This window comes from Colobus angolensis, unplaced genomic scaffold (assembly GCF_000951035.1).
Source record: "Colobus angolensis palliatus isolate OR3802 unplaced genomic scaffold, Cang.pa_1.0 Scaffold257, whole genome shotgun sequence".
Classification (NCBI taxonomy): Eukaryota; Metazoa; Chordata; class Mammalia; order Primates; family Cercopithecidae; genus Colobus; species Colobus angolensis.
Genome location: NW_012115788.1, coordinates 3,885,906 through 3,905,672, shown reverse-complemented (window position 1 = coordinate 3,905,672; position 19,767 = coordinate 3,885,906). Strand labels below are relative to the sequence as shown.

At 38.4% G+C, this 19,767-nt stretch overlaps 1 pseudogene; it reads left to right on the top strand.

Annotated features, from left to right (window-relative positions):
• Window positions 1-10,757: 10,757 nt before the first annotated feature.
• On the top strand, window positions 10,758-12,328 carry LOC105515266 (annotated as a pseudogene).
• The last annotated feature ends 7,439 nt before the right edge of the window (window positions 12,329-19,767 follow it).

Sequence of the window (19,767 nt, the reverse complement as noted above, 5' to 3'; positions counted from 1 at the left end):
AATTATTCGGAAGACTGTGAAATTTTTTATGTACTATAATTATCATGCTATAATAGAAAACAATTTTGAGTTGTGTTTACATATCTGAAATTCCAGACTGCATTCACTGGGGCAGTACTGCAAGATTCAATGGGTAAACCTAAAGAATTTCTAAAAGAATCAGAACATCTGCACAGTCTTTGCTATGCAATCATCTTTAAGAACACCTGAAAGGGAAGATGCACTTCAGTTGCAGAAAAGTGAATTCTCTGCTAAATAAACAAGTCTTTCTTAATGTTTTTGAAGAATAAAAGGACCACTTCTTGGCAAAGAGATACTTTAGAATAAAAGGAAGATGGAAAACACTTCTAATGCTGCTGATGGAAGTAGAAGATCTCTGACTGTGACAAGAAGCTCACTGAATTTTCAATGTCTCGTGGCATAATCTTCCTCTTGAAGATCAGATATTAAGGGGAGAAAAGTAAGCTTACACTTAGGATCTCTCATTTTAAATGAATAATCCCACAGAAATTGAACTTTTAATTTTTGGCAATAAGAACTTCCTTATGGTGCATTTTTGAAATGCTTATTTACTCCTACATAATTATCTTCGACTCCCAGCATAGGCTATTTGATATGGTTTAGGTAAAACTGGTCACTTAGGTAAGGGTGACTTCTAAAGACACTAAGAAAATATATTGTTCCCATATGATTCCATCAACATTATCTAAAATGTTACCATTAGATATTTATTTCTCTAAAAATTTGTCCATTCACAGAATCGTTTTTAATGCACATTTTGCTACTAAATGGACACAGATGAGTTTCTCAGATGGCAGTCATTACAGCCTTTGGCCTCTAGAGAAAGAAAAACTAGTACAGAAAGGAAAGTAGGAAAATCACAAAGAAAATAAAGAGGTAATTCTCTTCAAAACGTGGATTGTGCTAAGCCCAGTGAGGCATAAAAATGCAGTCACAAATATATTGGTTACCAGTACCTGTAATCCTAGTAACAGGTACCAAAACTTCTACATATTGCAAAGAAGAAAATATAAATTAAGTGTTTTGAGTCAAACAAAGAGGTGCTTCTACCAGAATTGTTGAAATACAAGAGAAATCCTGGAAACAGAATTCAGTATTCTCAGTTTAATAATTAACAAGCTGAGCTATTGCAGTATGGCTAACTTTCCTATGATGACCAGTCAAAGGTTAAAATATAAAATTTCTAGAACTAAGTCTGTAAACTAAATCTATAATCGCTACCTTCTAGAGAAGTAACACTAAATGTAATCATGGCAAATGTAATAAAAACAAAATAAAACCTTAAAATGGAATAGAATTACTTACAAATAAGTAAGTGTTTTAATTAATGATCAGGTGGTATGAGAGAGTCACAACATGAACTGTCTAATGACAAACAGTCCTTGTTCAAGTCCCAGCTCTGCACAATTAATTTTTCTATCACATTAGATAAAATTTTTATGTATTTTTGCTTATTGAGATATATGGAAAATTTATTCTTTTTAGGAGTATGAGTCTCTGACTTTTATAAACTTAATTAGTCATATGAATACTACCACAATCAAGATAAAGAACATTTGCATCATCCCAAAAGTTTCTCTCATATTTTTGCAGCCAGTATCCACTCCCAACTCCAGCTGCTAAACACCACTGATCTGTGTTTGACCCTCATAGTCTGATCTTTTCCAAAATGTCATCTAAATGAAAATACACAATACAGATTAATTACCCCTTACCCAAAATGCTTGGAACCAGAAGAGTACATATGAATCATAGCATGTTTATCCATTTACCAGTTGATGGACATTTTGGTTGCTATGTACGTGTTTTGTATGAACAGATGTTTTCATTTCTCTGGGTAAATATGTAGGATTTTGGTTTGGTTCTGAGATATGTAGGCTGGGTCATATGGTAAGTAAAAATATAACAGCAAAGGAAAGTGTCAAACTGTTTTCCAAAGAGGCTGAACCACATATTATACATTCCCAGTGAACAATATCTGAAAGTTGCTCTGCTTGCTCTGAAATCTCACCAGCATTTGATAATTGTCAGATTCCTATAAAACAGTGCTAATATCTCAGTTTCTTTGTTTGAGAAGATTTTATGAGATAAGAACCACAAAGCCCCTATTGACATTTCAGCTGTAGAGTAGGTCATGTATACATTTTCAGCTTCCTCTAAGTTTCTGTTAAGACATATACTCTACCACTGATGATGATAATCCATGAACACCTTCTAATTTGTTAGACACTCATGAAAATGTTTCTGGTTACCAGGAAACTTGAGGCTAGTAAAGGTATAGTAGTATGAACATGGTTAACCAGATGCTGAAAGACGTTGGATGAAAAAGGAGAAGGGGCCATTGGAAAAGCTAACCCGGTTTAAAATAATACTCTACTATTTAATTCTGGGGAAGATAACTATTTTGGAAACTCAATTTTCTAATCAATAAAATGAGGATAAAAATAATACTCACTTTTTAGGTCTTAATGAGTGATCAAAGGATTTATAGAAGAAAGGGATTTTTACAATATGAAACATTAATTTATTAAGGAGAAGCTGGTTTATAAATGTCATGATACAAAGATTATGTTGTTTTCAACATTTCCATGAGATATATGAGTCAATTTAGTCATGAAAAATACAAGAAAATATAATTTTTCATGTGAAAACTCTAACCTAATGTGTCATTTATTTCATTCATTAAAAAAAAATTTACTGTGTATCTACTATGTGCAAAGCACTGAAGATACAACATTAAATAAAATCAATTTAGTACACAAATTAAATATGCAAATTACTATGCTAGCATATAGTAAGTGCTATTGATGAAAGAAAAGCAGACAGGGAGAATATGGAGTGTTAGAAAGGGGTGGGTGTATTAGGACTTTTAATAGGGTGGTCAGAAATGCCTCTTTCTAAATGGGATACAACTGGAAATAATTGAGGATATGAACCATATAGGCTGCAGGAGCAAGATCTGTTCTAGAAAGAGGCATAGGCAGGATTGGAGCACACCCGTCATATGCAAAAAAACTGTGAAGAGGGAAGTTGAACTGCAGAAGAGGAAGCAAGAAAGATAAAAGCTGTAAATGGTGTGGTGGGAGTGTGCATGATCACGTGAGTCTGGTGTGCTATTATAATCAGGGTTTTCACTTTTACTTTGAACTCAGTGGAAAACCACCGGGGTGTTTTGAGCAGAAGGTTGACTTTTTTTTTTCCCACTGTGTATTATTTTTCTATTGCTGCTATAACAAGTTACCACAAACTTAATAAATTAACACCAATTTATTTTCTTACAACTCTGGAGGCCAGAAGTCTGAAATGTATCCCACTGATTAAAACCAAGGAAATGGCAGGGCTTGTGTGCCTTCTGATGGCTCTAGGGTAGAATCTGTTTCCTTGCCTTTTTACGCTTCTAGAGCCACCTGCATTTCTTGATTTATGACCTCCTCCTCCATTTTCAAAGCCAGGAGTCCACAGTACCTTTACATTTCTCTCATGCCTTCCTGCGTTCCTTTTATAAGGAGCCTTTTGATTGCATTGGGCCCACCCACGTTATCCAGGATAATCTCCCAAACTAAAGGTTCTTAACTTAATTAAATCTGCAACATCTCTTTAGCCATATGAAATAACTGAAGTTTCTTTAAAGTTTCTGAGGATTAGGATGTAGACAACTTTGAGGGCCAATTATTCTGCCTACCACAGTATGCCAAGAGGTGCTTTGGATGTCTTCTAAAGAGCAGCAGGAAACTGGAACATTGGATGGGAAAAATGTGGCAGTGTTTACTAATTGTCTAACACTATGCTGGGAAAAGAGTCTATTGGAACTAGACATGACATGTTCATATTTGTGTTATAAGAATCATCTTCAATGCAGAGGATGAAGAGAAACAATTTATCTAGATGGCCAAGCTTAATAGAAATAAAAATTTTAAAAGTCCAAACTCTAAGTGATCCACTTCTATGTTGATTAGGATGCTTTCTGATCAATGCATTGATCTCATGGGTCATTTTATTAAAAATATATATATGGGTGCCCACAACAAATAACTGATGCTAATGATCTTTCTATTTACCTGCTATTTTAAGTTATTTAGACATTATGGCTTTTTAATTGTCCCTTTTGAGTTTGGTTAATGATGCTGACTTCTAGAACTCATTTTGGAAACCAAAAAATTAAACCAGATTTTAGAGCTGTATTCTAAGAACCAAATCTTGGTCCATGGTGATTCAGTGGATATAGGGATGAACTATAAGGCTATAACAGGGAGCAAATCACCGGGACGCCACATACCTTATGTTCACTCAGCTTTAATGTTTCTCATTTAATATAAAAAACAGCAACAATAATAAAAGCTAACATGTATTAATCACTTAAGTGCCAACACAATATTAAATGCAGTTCATGTATTATTTTTCTGTGTATCCTTTGATATAGGTACTCATAATGGCCTCACTTTACACATAAAAACTCTGAGCAAGATTCTAAAAAATGTTACCAAGATTTAAAGAACTTAAAAATTACATTTATTACAATGACAGAAAAGTAAAACATGGCTTTGAGAAGAGAGACAGTTTCAGATACTAAAATTCCCAGCATACCAATATATTCCCTATGTTTTAATGTCAGAAAGTAGGTAATATAATTTACATTAATCCATTTAACTCATGTATTATACTAACAGTTAATACTGAAGACATATATTTACATACATATTTAAATAAACAAGCATAAAAGCACATACAGGGTATGATAATCAAATTGGTAAGTACTTACCACTTGAGACTACATGAATAGTATCCCAATTTTCTTTTACTTTGTATTGAAACCAATTGGATTTAAGTTCAAAATATTTTTTATTTTTCATTTATCCCAAAATGAAAGGAACAGAACAATGCTTGGCAGCTATATAGTTTTTCATCTTTCAATGTTTAAAGAAAAAAGAGAACAGTGTGTCTTTTTCATTACCACTGAAAAATTCTTCATGTTGGCATTCTGAAAGTGGCCATTAATAGTACATTTGTAGAACTAGCTACAGAAAAGGAACATGTGCTAAAGACTTGATTTCTGTAAAAATGATGTGATAAGTAAAAACTTTCACTCTTTCCTTTCCTTCGGTGATTACCAGTTAAGAAAATGAGATTCCAACATTTGGATCCAGTAGGTAAGAAGAATCTGTATCAGTCATTTTCAAAATTATAATTTTTAAAGCCATTGTTGCACAATTTACAAGGCATTTATGGATTATAGAAAACAAGAAAACAGACTATAATATCATTTTGGAAATAACAATATTGAAATCACAGTGTCAGAGCTTGGTATTTTTCTGGCATTTCAAAGACACAAACATGAGTAAAGAGAGGCAAGCTTCCCATTGCTGTAGGTGATGAAACTCATCGCAACATAGCATGAGGGGATTTAACTGGTTATGCATTGATAACACCTCAAGCACTAGTCATACCAAAGGGAAACTTTAATTTCTTACATCAAATTCTTCTCCATGGTGATTCAGCTTGTGACCTTGCATATTGGAGGCATAGTTATGAGTAAAAGGTGAACTTTGTTATATGGTGTGTTCTTCAGTCTACCATGACTCATGAACCATATTTTATAATGTCTGCTTTTTAAACGTGTTTCAAGTTGTGAAAATAATATGTACCTCATCAAAAAGTAAAGAAGAGCAGCATTCCATGGAAAGGCAGCATTGTAGAACACTGACCTTTTCACATTTATCATGCGGCTCTCTTGCCTCTCTAATGGATATCTTGACATTTTTATTTGAAACGATTGTTGTGTTCCCTGACATTTTTGTCTCTGTCATTGAAATCATAAGGGCTAGCAGCAATTGTTTGCAATTACCTGGCATGTGAATCATTTGCAGTTATAAGAAGCATAAAAATATATTTTAGCACAAAATGCTTTGGGATATATCTCAGATCACTGAGATTTTGCATTTGTTTATGCAAGTGATTCAGTAGCTTACCTGATTTGATAAGATTACAGCTATAAATGTTAATTGTACATAGCATACCACATTCTTTTGAGTCTAAATATTTTTCAGATATAAATTGAATGCTCATATTCTCAAAGTTTTGTGAAGATTTGTTTTCATAAGTTAATTAATTCATTTATACTTTTCATTTTGAGTTTAAATATAACATGAAAAGTATAAACATACATTTCAATAAGTATGCATGTCTATATTTGCTTATAGTTTAGTTTTTATCTAAGATCTGAGGTTTATACCAAAATATATAAAACAAAGAAGAGAATAAATAATAAGAATATTGAAGTTAAAATATGTGAGGAATTAAATAAAGGCAAGATGATTACATGAGAAAGTATACATTATGTGATATTATATGGTTAATAAAGGTCGTCTCCAATTTTGATTCTGAGATACATGGAGGTAAAAGCAGCACAAAAGAAAAATGAAGGGTTATAAGATTCACAGCATCACTAAAATAAAAACAAACAAATTGTTTAAGGAAAACACAGCTTATCTTCAAAATGAATCCTGTATCAATTTTCCCCCATGGGTCTTTATAAAGAGAATTATTTCTACAGCATCCCAGTGTTTTTCCATAATACATGCTCTGTACAGCAGTGGTTAAGAAAGAATGCCTGGAATTATGTTGTTAGGATTGAATCTTGGTTAACTAGGGAGCTGCTTAACTAACAGGTTTTTTTTATATATGTAAAATGGGGAAAAACAGTATCAATTTTTTAAAGCTCTTGGGAGGAAAATATTGGGTGAGTTTTGTGAAGTACTTAGTTCAGTGCCTAACACATTTTTAGCATTGAATTAATATTAACTTCATGCAGCTTAAACATCCTCTGGGTTAAGTGATAAGAACGCTGATGTATAATTGAGTAAACATATATTTTATGACTATCAAATTAATGGGGTCCAAGAATGTCATTCTGGTATAATCTAAAGGAATAATTTAGAACATCAAATAGTCTTTCCAGAGCTTAATCCACTAATGTCATAAGATGGTTCCACCAGATTGTTGTGTGAAACTCGACCCTTTAAATCCTCTCTTCAGGCTGCAAAGCAAATAACCTATTTGGGGCTCTGAATTACCCTTCTTTAAGCAACCTATTTAACTCTGTTCAATACATCTTACTAGTTTTGTTTGTCTGTTTGTTGTTTCATTGCTGAACCATTTTGTTTGTTTTTATAACTTAGTAGAACCATGCATTAGTATATAGTTATTAGTGTTCAACCATATGCAATTAAGGAAACACTGCCCTAGAGCAATAGATGATGGCATGGACCTCAGGCAATCTTCCATAATGCAATTTCTTATAGCTCCGTTTTGGAAAAGTATTACAAGGCAAATATTTCAAGGTTCTATTTTTTGAAAAAACCCAGAGTGCAGATATTTTATGTTGCTGTCTAGCATCTTAAGCATGAGATTTTGTTGGCGACCAATAATGAAAATTAATGGGCTTTAATAAAGCACATGCCTGAAGAGGTTCCATCACAGTTCAAATTTATATTGGCCAAGAAAGTGTTGCTAGTGGTGAATCTGTATGAATCTGCAGGAACCTCAATTCTTGCCTCCTCAGAAGAAAGAATTTGATGAAGGGGCATAAGGCAGCGTAAGAAACCAAGGCAAGTTTTAGAGCAGGAGTGAAGGTTTATCTAAAAAATTAGAGCAGAAATGAAGGAAAGTAAAGCACACTTGGAAGAGAGCTAAGTAGGTTCCTTGAGAGATCAAGCGTGCAATGTGACCTTTGACTTGGGGTTTAATATGTTGGCATGCATCTGTGGTCTTATGTTACTTCTTCCTTGATTCTTCCCTTGGGGTGGGCTGTCCACACGTGCAGTGGACTGTCAACGCTTGGGAGGGCCGCATGTGCAGTGTGTTTACTGGAGTTCTATACATATTCACTTGAGGCATTCTTCCCTTACCAGTCAAGTGTCCCTATAAGAACATATACAGTTAAACTCTGCCATTTTGCCTCTAGTGTGCATGTGTGAGCCCACATGCCCAACTCCTGAAATCTTACTGGGAAGCAGCTGCTTACCAGCTTCAGGTTTTTTTCTATTAGGAGACTGCCTTCCCCTGGTACCAGCTGTTGAAATGGGAAACGTTCCCTTGTACCCCTCGCAGGGCATGCCTTGGGGACATGGCTTGCTTCTTTAGTGCCCTGCTGCTCAAACCTCTAGGGGAGCATACAGACAGGCAGGCTGTGGGGCTCTAACCCCACGGCAGTGTCTGAGGTGAATGTTTACATCTCCTGAAATCCCAGTGGGCCTGTGTTACAGTGTGCTCTTAGTTTTGCTGTCTACAGGCAGCTTGTGTTAATCAGCTCAATTAGACCCTCTATCTTGTCACAAGGACAGAGGGCTTTCTGTAGCTTGGTTTCTTGCCTTGGTGCACCTGAAGAATCCGATCACACCTGGACTTGGAGAATGAGTGCAAGGTTTTATTGAGTAGCTGCCAACAGATGGGGGAAGCCGGAAGGCGATGAAGTAGGAAGGTTTTCCCCTGGAGTAAGACCATTCAGTGGCCCAGGCTCTCCTCTACCTGCCCCAGCTAAACTCTGTGTCATTCTTCCTAACGGTAGCCTGCCAACATGATGTTGCTGGTCCCTGTGCTCCTGTCAACATCCAGCCCCATGTTTGTCTGCCTGTTAGAGTCTTGGGGATTTCATAGGCACAAGATAGGAGTATGGCAGGCCAAGGTGGTTTTGGGAAATGCAACATTTGGCAGGAAAGCAAATATGCCTGTCTTCACCTAGGTCCACAGGCACAGGCCCAAGGGTGGAGGCCTAGCCAGGGACCATGCCCTCCTCTACCCAGCACTTCCCTTCCACCCTCCATATAATGAAAGGGACCACACCCTCCCCTTCTCAGCACTTCCCTATCACTGCGACCAATTATTATTTTAGAGAGACAGTTGAAAACCACCTGACCATCGCCTGATGGTTGCTTGACATTGCTAGTGGGGGTGGTGCTCTCCTGCCCTGCTCATGTCTGACTGGTTACCTACTGTAACAAAAGGACTAAGTATCTGGGCCAAAATCTTACTTAAGATACCAGTTATGGGCCTATTTCAACATGGTCATATAACTGAAGACTCATAGAATACAGCATATGAAGTGGAAAATAAAGCACTTCCAAACCAGTTAGCTACCACAGCCTTATACCACATAGCCACATATCCAAAGATGAATTAACTCTCAATTTTACTACTTAAGAAACTGAATAATTTTACCTCATGCAGAAACACATGTACTATACATTCCTTACATGAAATATTGTTTGATATCTCCAAAAATCTTATTTCTCAATAGTCATTCTTAAGCCATCTTTTCAGCAATAATTAAACAACATAACTAATAATTTTTAGACTACTCAGCATATGCTAACAAAATCACATTATAAAAGATAAGTATTTATATTTGATTTCAAAATTACATATGGCTCATTCAAAAGTAGTAGAAACAAAGCTGGGGACATCACGAAAATAGAAAACAAAGTTATAGTAATCAGAACATCATGGTGCTGAAATAGAAACAGTCGCCCTGGTTGGAGTGCCATGGCATGAACTTGGCTCGCTGTAGCCTCTGCCTCCTGGGTTCCAGTAGTTCTCCTGTCTCGGCCTCCTGAGTAGCTGGGATTACAGGCATGTGTCGCCACACCCAGATGGTTTTTGTAGTTTTAGTAGCGATGGGGTTTCTCTATGTTGGCCGGGCTGGTCTCGAACTCCTAACCTCGGTTGATCCACCCGCCTTGGCCTCCCAGGGTGCAGGGATTGCAGGTGTGAGCCCCCGTGCCCAGCTGAGATCTGATGGTTTTATACGTGTTTGGCAGTTTCTCCTTCACATGCTCACACTCTCTGTGCGGTCACCATGTAAGTCGGACCTGCTTCCCCTTCTGCCATGATTTTAAGTTTCCTGAGGCCTCCCTAGCCATGAGAAACTGAAGGTCAATTAAACCTCTTTCCTTTATAAATTACCCAACCTCACATATTTCTTTATGTCAGTGTGAAAACAGACTAATACACTTTCTGATAATCATCCTGGAGGAACTGGGGAATTCAGACTACCTGGGATCAAATCGTGGCCCCACCCATAGCAGTCACGTGGCCTTGGAGAGGTTACTTACCTTCTCCATTTCAACTTCTGTGAAATCTGTAAAATGAGATTGTTTCTGAGGGTTAAATGAGCATAGCACAGTGGGGACACTGTCAGGCACATACTACTTGCCAGATGTTGAGTATTCATCTTTATTGAATTAGGACTGTGGTACTCCACTTTATGGCTTTCGATTTTGTAGGGCAAAATCACTTTTAGTGCTTTGTTAGTAAAAGAAAGAAAATCTGAAAGTCCCTGCCACAGAAGGAAGAAACAGAAGGGAGAAAAGAGAGTTGGTAAGTTTCATCGTTTTAGAGCTTAGAGGGACAAGTTAGGTTTCTATTTTATGGAGAAGGAAGTGGAGGCAGGAGGGTCCTAAGGTGTCATTCAAGACACACAGCCATAACTGTTTATTGAGAGCAGAGCCAGGGCCCCAGGGATTGCTGTGGTCAAGTTGCAGACAAAAACCACCACTCACTGGAAGACAGGAGAGGAGTATTTAGTTACAAAAGCAGTCAGCAATTCAGGTCTATCTACATTCAATCAGTTCAACTTGGTTGCTAATGGGACCCACTCTACTGAGGCTTTGTATAGAACTCATAGAGGAAATTGGCTTCAAGTAAACAACTACCCTGTGCTTTTCTTTGAGCATGTTTGATGACGGTTATACTTATTTACGGTTTCCATCGTGCACATCAGCCAGACATGTAATGGAGGTGGGAGTTTAAGTGACTATTCCTCGCCCATTCCATCGACTCCCAGCACTAGCCAGGGGGAACTTCGGATGCATGTTCCTCCCACCGCCAACACACCCATGCCCGTTCGCAAGCAGTTCAAGCCTGGTCCAACTTGTTTACCTCTCAGAAAGGGAGCAACTCAGACAAAGAGAGGAAAGGCCTGGAGAGTCGTGTGGACAGCATCAGGAGTGGCAGAGCCATCCCTATTAAACAGGGCGTGCTATTAAAGCTAAGTGGCAAATGGCTGAAGAAATGGAAAAAGAAATATGTCACACCATGTGACAATGACGTGCTGAGCTATCATCCGAATTTACACGATTACATGAAGAATATTCATGGTAAAGAGACTGACCTTTGGAGAACCACTGTGAAAGTCCCAGGGAAGAGGCCACTCCTAGCCACATCCGCCTGCGCACCCATCTCCAGTTCTAAAACCAATGGCCTAGCCAAGGACTTGAGCAGTTTACACATCTCACCCAATTCAGACACAGGGTTGGATGACTCCGTATGCTCCAGCCCCAGTATCTCCAGCACCACTGGCCGCAAGCTCTACCAGCCCCCTCTTCTCATGCCAACAGAAAGAAGCACTAAAGGAAGAAAAGCACTAACAACTTAAAAGACCATGGCCTGTCCGGCACTGCTGAAGAACAAGAAAACTATCATTGTGTCCCTCACTGGCCAAATGTGGCACTTTGAAGCCACGACGTATGAGGAGCGAGATGCCTGGCTTCATGAAAGCCATCTAGAGCCAGATCCTGGCCAGCCTGCAGTCATGCCAGAGTGGCAAGAGCAAGTGCCAGCTGAGGAGCCAGAGCGAGGCCATGGACCTGCAGTCCATCGGAAACGTGCGCGGGAAATCCCACTGTGTGGACTGCGAGATCCAGAATCCTAACTGGGTCAGTTTGAACTTGGGAGTCCTCATGTGCTTCAAGTGCTCAGGAATCCACCGGAATCTTGGCACCCACTTTTCCCAAGTCCAGTCTCTGGACCTGGATGACTGGCCAATCTGGCACGTCAAGGTGATGTTCTCCATTGGGAACGAGCTAGCCAACAGCGTCTGGGAAGAGAAAAACCAGGAGCGGACAAAACCCTCAGACTCCACAAGGGAAGAGAAGGAACGGTGAATTCGTGCCAAGTACGAGCAGAAGCTCTTCCTGGCCCCACCACCCTGCACGGAACTGTCCCTGGGCCAGCACCTGCTGTGGGCCACCACTGATGAGGACTTGCTGCTACTGGCACATGGCTCCCGGGAGGAGGTGAAGGAGACCTGCGGGGAGGGAGACGGCTGCACTGTGTTGCATCTGGCCTACTGCAATGGGAATGTGGTCCTGGTGCAGCTCCTGATCTGGTACGGGGTGGATGTCATGGCCCAGATGCTCAAGGGAACACAGCGTTGGCCTACGCCCGGCAGGCCTACAACCAGGAGAGCATGGACATGCTGCTGCAGTATGGCTGCCCCAACGAGAGCTTGTATTATCTGCTTAATTTTATTTGACTGCAGTCTCCTTGGTGCAAAAACAAAATGGGAAAAATAAAATAAGAATAGTATTTCGAATACATTTCATAAACTAAGTTTATGGCTGTTTTTTTCCGATCTTAAGAGATATTTTATGTCCTTTTGCCAAGGTGGAGGTGTTAGTCTCACTGGGCCACATTGCCCAAGTCACACAGGCTTCTGTATTATGTATTTAGATAAGATGTGTGGAAATATATTTGAAAACAGTTCATAAATATGCACTGATTGTTGTACACATGGCACCTCTCTTTCTTTTTTTTTTTTTTTTTTTTTTGAGACAGATACTCGCTGTGTCACCCAGGCTGGAGTGCAATAGTGCAATCTTGGCTCACTGCAGGCTCCGCCTCCTGGGTTCACCCTGTTCTCCTGCCTCAGCCTCCCAAGTGCCTGGGACTACAGGCACCCGCCGCCACGCCCGGCTAATTTTTTGTATTTTTGGTAGAGATGGGGTTTCACCATGTTGGCCAGGATAGTCTCCATCTCCTGACCTCATGATCCTCCCGCCTTGGCCTCTCAAAGTGCTGGGATTACAGGCATGAGTCGCCGTGCCTGGCCCATGGCACTTCTCTTAATTTATAAATTGAACTGGATGTGAAAATGTGCAACTAGTTGAGATAAGAGGGCTACAGATCATTGTACATGGAAAACATTCCCAGCAGTATACACTTACATTAATGTGGTCTACAGTTTTTAAAAACGAGCATCTCAGGATAAGATGGTGGTACAATTTGCTTAATAAAACTGCGAAAGAAAAAATAAGACACACTGTAGTATATTAGAGAGGGAAAAGAAGGAATGTGATTTCTCATGATTGAAAACTTGATTTAGATTGCATACGGCTTTTGTTAACCAAGACCAAGCAGCTCTGGCAAGACGGGATGGTTTTTCGAATGCCAGACCGAGGTGCCTTATGAAAGCAGCTGCCGATGGTTCCTGATGTAGAGAGACAGGTGATGCAGGAGGGAAAGCTGGACTGGAAAAGGGAGAGTACCTTTTCCAGGGAGAGTACCTTTCCTGTACACAGGCTAAGCTCACTGTGCCTTTGAGAGAGCGGAGTGGCAGCGTCTAGTCATCATTTGGATATATAGGACTAGAGCATCAATCTGACGTAGAGCTACAGAATGAAGAGCAATAGCTGCTGTTTAAATTCCAAGAAAGTGTGTACAATGAAATTGAACAAGTCAGGCATGGTGGTTTCAAGCCTTTGGTCCTAGCTACTTGGGAGGCTGAGGTGGGGGAATTACTTGAGCCCAGCAGTTTGAGTCCAGCCTAGGCCAGATGGTGAGACCCTGTAACTTAAGAAAAGAAAACATAAGGCCAGATATGGTGTCTCATGCCTGTAATCCCAGCACTTTGGGAGGCCAAGTTAAGAGGATTTCTCGAGTGTAGCAGTTTAAGACCAGACTGGGCAATAAAGTGAGACCGATTTCTAGAAAAAAAGAAAGAAAGAGAAAAGAAATTGGCTGGACATGGTGGCACATGCCTGTGGCCCCGGGGACATGGCATGGCAGGCAAAGGCAGGAAGATCACTTGGGCCCAGGAGGTAAAGGCTGCAGTGACCCATATTCATGCCAGTGGACTCCAGCCTGGGCGACAGAGTGAGACTCTGTCTCAAAAACAGAAAAAGTGGATAGAAAATAGGTCAGTAAGGACTACTATCATTTAAGGGACAAGACCTCAGAGGAGTGGCTACTAGAGTGGAAGGAGGAAAAGCAGAAGAGGATAATAAAAGGAGAAAGAGTTCAAGATAGGAGAGGCTGTGGTCACAGTGCTGAATGCTGCCAAGCAGTAACTTGATTCATGAACATTCACTGGATGCTGACTCTGTGCTGCTCTTCTAAGTGCTGGGGTAGAGGAGAGGACAGGTGGAAAACAGTTCTTGCTTTTATGAGCTTATGTTCTGGGAAGATCAAACTTGAGTATTTTTTCAGGTAGTATGAAATAGCAGGAAGAGGAAGCAGGGTAAAGGGACACAGAGTGATTGGGGGCTATTTTAGGTAGAATGATAAGGAAGAGCCTCTCTAGAGAGCTGACATTTGAACAGTGACCTGACTGAAGGGCTGACGGAAAACAGTGCTGACGTTACAGGCAGCAAAATGACTGCCATGACAGAAAGAAACGCATTTCATGTGTGTTTGAGGAAAAAACAGCAAAGTGGCCAGCATGGGCCGGGCGTGGTGGCTCAAGCCTGTAATCCCAGCACTTTGGGAGGCCGAGACGGGCGGATCACGACGTCAGGAGATCGAGACCATCCTGGCTAATATGGTGAAACCCCGTCTCTACTAAAAAAAAAAATACAAAAAACTAGCCGGGCGACGAGGCGGGCGCCTGTAGTCCCAGCTACTCGGGAGGCTGAGACAGGAGAATGGCGTGAACCCGGGAGGCAGAGCTTGCAGTGAGCTGAGATCCGGCCACTGCACTCCAGCCTGGGTGGCAGAGCAAGACTCCGTCTCAAAAAAAAAAAAAAAAAAAGTGGCCAGCATGGTCAGAGTGAAGAATGAGCGAAACCTTGAATGAGGATAAAGCAATTCCATCTTGGATGCTTATCTGCCATGTTCTGATTAATCCCAGTTCCAAGAATTCATCTATGATTTCTGTTTTATCTCTTTAAATTTTATTTTTTATTTTTTGAGACAGAGTCTCACCCTATCTCCCAGGTTGGACTGCAGTGGCATAATCTCAGCTCACTGCAACCTCCGCCTCCTGTGTTCAAGTGATTCTCCTGCCTCAGCTTCCTGAGTAGCTGGGATTGCAGGCACCTGCCATCATGCCTAGATAATTTTTGTGTTTTTAGTAGCGATGAGGTTTTACCATGTTGGCCAGGCTGGTCTCGAACGCCTGACCTCAGGTGATCCACCCACCTCAGCCTCCCAAAGTGCTGGAATTGCAGGCGTGAGCCACTGTGCCTGGCCGTACACATCCCTCCTGAAGCACGCATTACCCTTTCCCTATGCTATATAAGCCCTGAGCTGAGGAGGTAGGGGTAATGGCGCAGGGATCCGCCATCTTGTCTTGGTACCATCTCTGACTTGGCTTCTGTTCATAAATGCCTAATAAATGTTTCATTCTGACAGGGGGGAAAAAAAAAGAAACAGACATATAGATGAATGGAACAGAATAGGGAGCCCAGAAATAAATCCATGAATGTGTGGCCAATAGATTTTAACAAAGATCCCAAGACATTCTGTTCATGAAATGATGCTAGAAAGACTGGATATTCACATGGAGAAGAATGAAAATAGACCCTCATCTCACACCATATACAAAAACCAACTCAAAATGCATTAAAGACTTGAATGTAAAATTAGAATTGTAAAACTACTTTAAGAAAATAGAGGGATAAAGCTATATGACATTGGGTTTGAACAATGATATTTTTGGATATGACACAAAAGCAAAGGCAACAAAAACAAAAGTAGACAAAAGGAAGCACATCAAACTTAAAAACTTTTGCACAACAAAAGAAATAATCAACAGATTGAAGAGATAACTTACGGAAGAGAAATTGCATTTACAAACCATACATCTGCTATGGAGTTAATATTCAAAATACATAAGGAACACAAACAACTCAGTGGTAAGAAAACAAATAACCCAATTAAAAAGTGGTCAAAGAACATGAATAGACATTTTTCAAAACAAGATATATAAATAGCCAACAAGAATACTAAAAAATGTTCAACACCACTAATCATCAGGGCAATTCAAAATAAAACTGCAATGGGGTATCACTTTACACCTGCAAGATAAGTGTTGGTGAGGAGACAGAGACAAGGGAACCCTTACGTACTGTTGGGAATATAAGTTAGTACAGCCATTATGAAGACAGTGTGAGGTTCCTCAAGAAATTAAAAACAGAATTACCATATAACCCAGCAATCCCACTATTGGGTATATACGCAAAGGATATGAAATGGATGAATACATAAAAAATGTGTTATGCTTAAACAATGAAATACAAGTAAGCCTTAAAAAAGAAGGAATTTCTGTCATTTGCAACAACAAATGGATGAACCTGGAGGATATTATGTTAAATGAAATACACACAGAAAGACAAATAATGCATAATCTCACAAATAATGCATTACCTGGAGTGTAAAAAAGCTGAATTCATAGGAACAGAGAGCAAAGTGATGGTTGCCAGAGGCTGAGGGGAAGGGTGGGGATTGGGGACACAAAATTTTAGTCAGATGGGAGGAATAAGATTAAGAGATCTATTATGTGTCATGGTGACTACAGTTAATATCAATATATTTTATCTTTGAAAATTGCTAAGAAAGTAGATTTTAAATGTTCTTACTGCAAAAATAATATGTATTTAAGATAATGCATATATTCATTAGCTTTAGCCATTCTATAATATATACATATATCAAAACATCATGTTGTACACTATTAATATGTAGAATTTTTACTTGTCAATAAAAAGGAGAGACAAAACAAAGTGTCACAAAAGTAGGTGGTAATCTAAAAACAAAACAGAAGAAATTAACAAGACAATAACAACAACAGCAAAAGTAGAAAATCATTGTCGCATTAAATTAAATATTGGGAGGGGGACAAAACCTATCCTTACTATACTACTGGAAATTGTTGTTGGTCTGCCAGGAAGCTTTTCCTGATAACTTTCTTTACAAAGGTAGAATTAAATAAGAAATGTAGATTTTAAATATCTTTTAAATGTTGCTTTCAGGTACATCAGAACAAGCTGAATAAAGGAAGATGCCTTATTGATTGACTTCTTTTTATATGCCCATGGTGTGGTAAAAATGCAAGGCATATAGGTGACACTTGATGATTGAATGAAATAATGGATTCATGGGAACTAGCAAAGAACCTCAAAAGAGGGTGATTATTCAGCTGGAATATCTGTTTATAGAGAGACACAAGTGAAACGTCCTCATTCTTACACCATACTTCTAGAATTGGCTTATAAATTATCTCTTAATATTTCTAACCAAAAATTGAAATACAAGTTGTAGAGGCAGTTCAAACCATTTTAATTGAGAACGAAGACAGATCAACCAGAGTCAAATTCTTCTGAGAGGCAAATATAATGAACCAGAAATAGATCAACAAATATTATTGAATTGAGTGAAAAAGATTTGAAAATTTTCTGATCAATTACATACAAGTTTTTAAATGTTTTTAGTTTGGGCATGGGGGTAAGTTTAAAATTTTCTAACACTAAGAGCTCTTAGAATGACAATTTCCCAATTAAAGTAATTAAAACATAGTTTTATTTTCATAAATCAAAAATGTTTACTCACATAAACATTTGCCCCAACAGTGTATGGCCATGAAGAAGAATTCACAAAATATATGTTATCTCTGTTCTCCTTAGTTTGATAAATTATAATTTTATAATTATCACAAGTAATGCTTTAACAGCTATAGAGCTTAAAGAAGATTTTCCTCATTAGCTATTTTAGTTTCACATTCCTTTTTTTATTGATATGGGAAGTATAAAGGGAAATTTTGACATATTTAAGAAATGCTGTTGCACAAAATTTCTAAATGAAAAAAGAAGCAGCTTAAAGGCTCACATCATCCTTATTTGCATGCATGAAAAAGATACCAGTATAATATGCCCTCTAAATTTCAGGGTACCTATGGAATTTACCCTGGCCACATATACATTTTCCATGCATCAAGCTACATATCTATTTTCCATGCAAAAACTAAGACTCGGGGTATAGGTGAATAACTCTGAAATTTCTCCCTTCTTGACTTAATTTGATAGGCTGTGGATGGCTAGCTACCTAAAGGTTTAATGCAAACTTGGTTCCTAAACGCCTGTTTTAAAAGACTGATCCTATGGTTTAGCACTTCAATATGTAATGTGGAGAACTTGTGAAGTACAGTCTTAAAACTCCATTGATGAACCCATTTTGTCAGTACTGAGGAAAACAGGCATGAACCATGAATGAAAGAATTGATAAGTTAGGCACTATTAAAATTAAAAAATATATGATTTGAGATATCGTTAAGAAAATAAAAAGATAAATCAAAGACTAAGAATATTTATAAAAGACACATATGATAAAAGACAGTCATCTGAAATATACAAAGAACTCTTAAAACTCAATGATAGGAAAAGAAACAACCCAAATACAAAATGGGCCAAAAACTTTAACACACACCTCACCACAAATAGTTAATAATAATAGTAATACCAGTGGCAAACATGCCATATGTCATATGTCATTAGGGAATTGAAAAGTAAAATAATGATGTGATCCTACTACACTCACAGAGAGTGCCTAAAATCCAAAACAGTGATAACTCCAAAAGGTAGCAACATTTGGGACCACAGGAATTCTCATATTCATTGCTGGTGGGAATGCAAAATGGTATAGGCACTTTGGAAGCCAATTGGCAATTTCTTACAAATTAAACATACTGTTACACAATCCAGCAATTGTTCTTGTTGCTATTTATCCAGAGGAAAAGAAAATTTATGTCTATATAAAAAACAACACAACACATATGTTTATAGCAGCTGTATTCATAATTGCCAAAACTTGGAAGCTGTCACGACATCCTGCAGTAGGTAAATGTGTAAATAAACTGTGGTATATCCAGATAATGGAATATTATTGACTACTAAAATAAAAGGTGTTATCAAGCCACAAAAAGACACGGAGAAAACAAATGTATATTAATCCGTGAAGGTTTGCCAGTTTGAAAGGCTTCGTACTATATGTTTCCAACTATGTGGCTTTCTGAAAAAGTCAAAATTATGGAGAAAGTATAAAAAATCAGTGGTTGCCATCAGTTAGGAGGAAAGATGGATAAATAGGAAAAACATAGAGGATTTTTAGGGCAGTATAACTATTCTATGTCATACTATAATGATGGATACATGGCATTATACATTTGTCCAAATTCATCAAATGTACAACAACAGGAGTGAGTCTTAATATAAACTATGGGCTTTAGGTGATAATGATGTGTCAATGTAGCTTCATTGATTACAGCAAATTTACCACTCTGGTAGGGAATGTTATAATGAGGGAGATCATGCATGTATGGGGGCAGGAGATATAGGTAAAATCTTTTTACCTTTTCTTAAAATATTTCTTGTGTACTTCAAACTGCTCTTAAAAAGGGGCCTATTAAAAAAGTAAAGTTCCCAGGTAAAGGTAAATATATGAGCAATTATAAAAAACAGTACTATTGTAATTTTGTATTATAGTTCTATTTTTTAGTTCCCATGAGTTAAAGTATCTATCTATCTATCTATCTATCTATCTATCTATCTATCTATCTATCTATCTATCTACGTTCAATGTATAAAGATGTAATGTGTGACAACAACATAAAAGGGGCAATGAAACTACCTAAGAGCAGAGTTTTTGTTTACTATTATCATTGGTAACAATTTCAAATGAGATTGTTATAAATTTGGGAGGGTA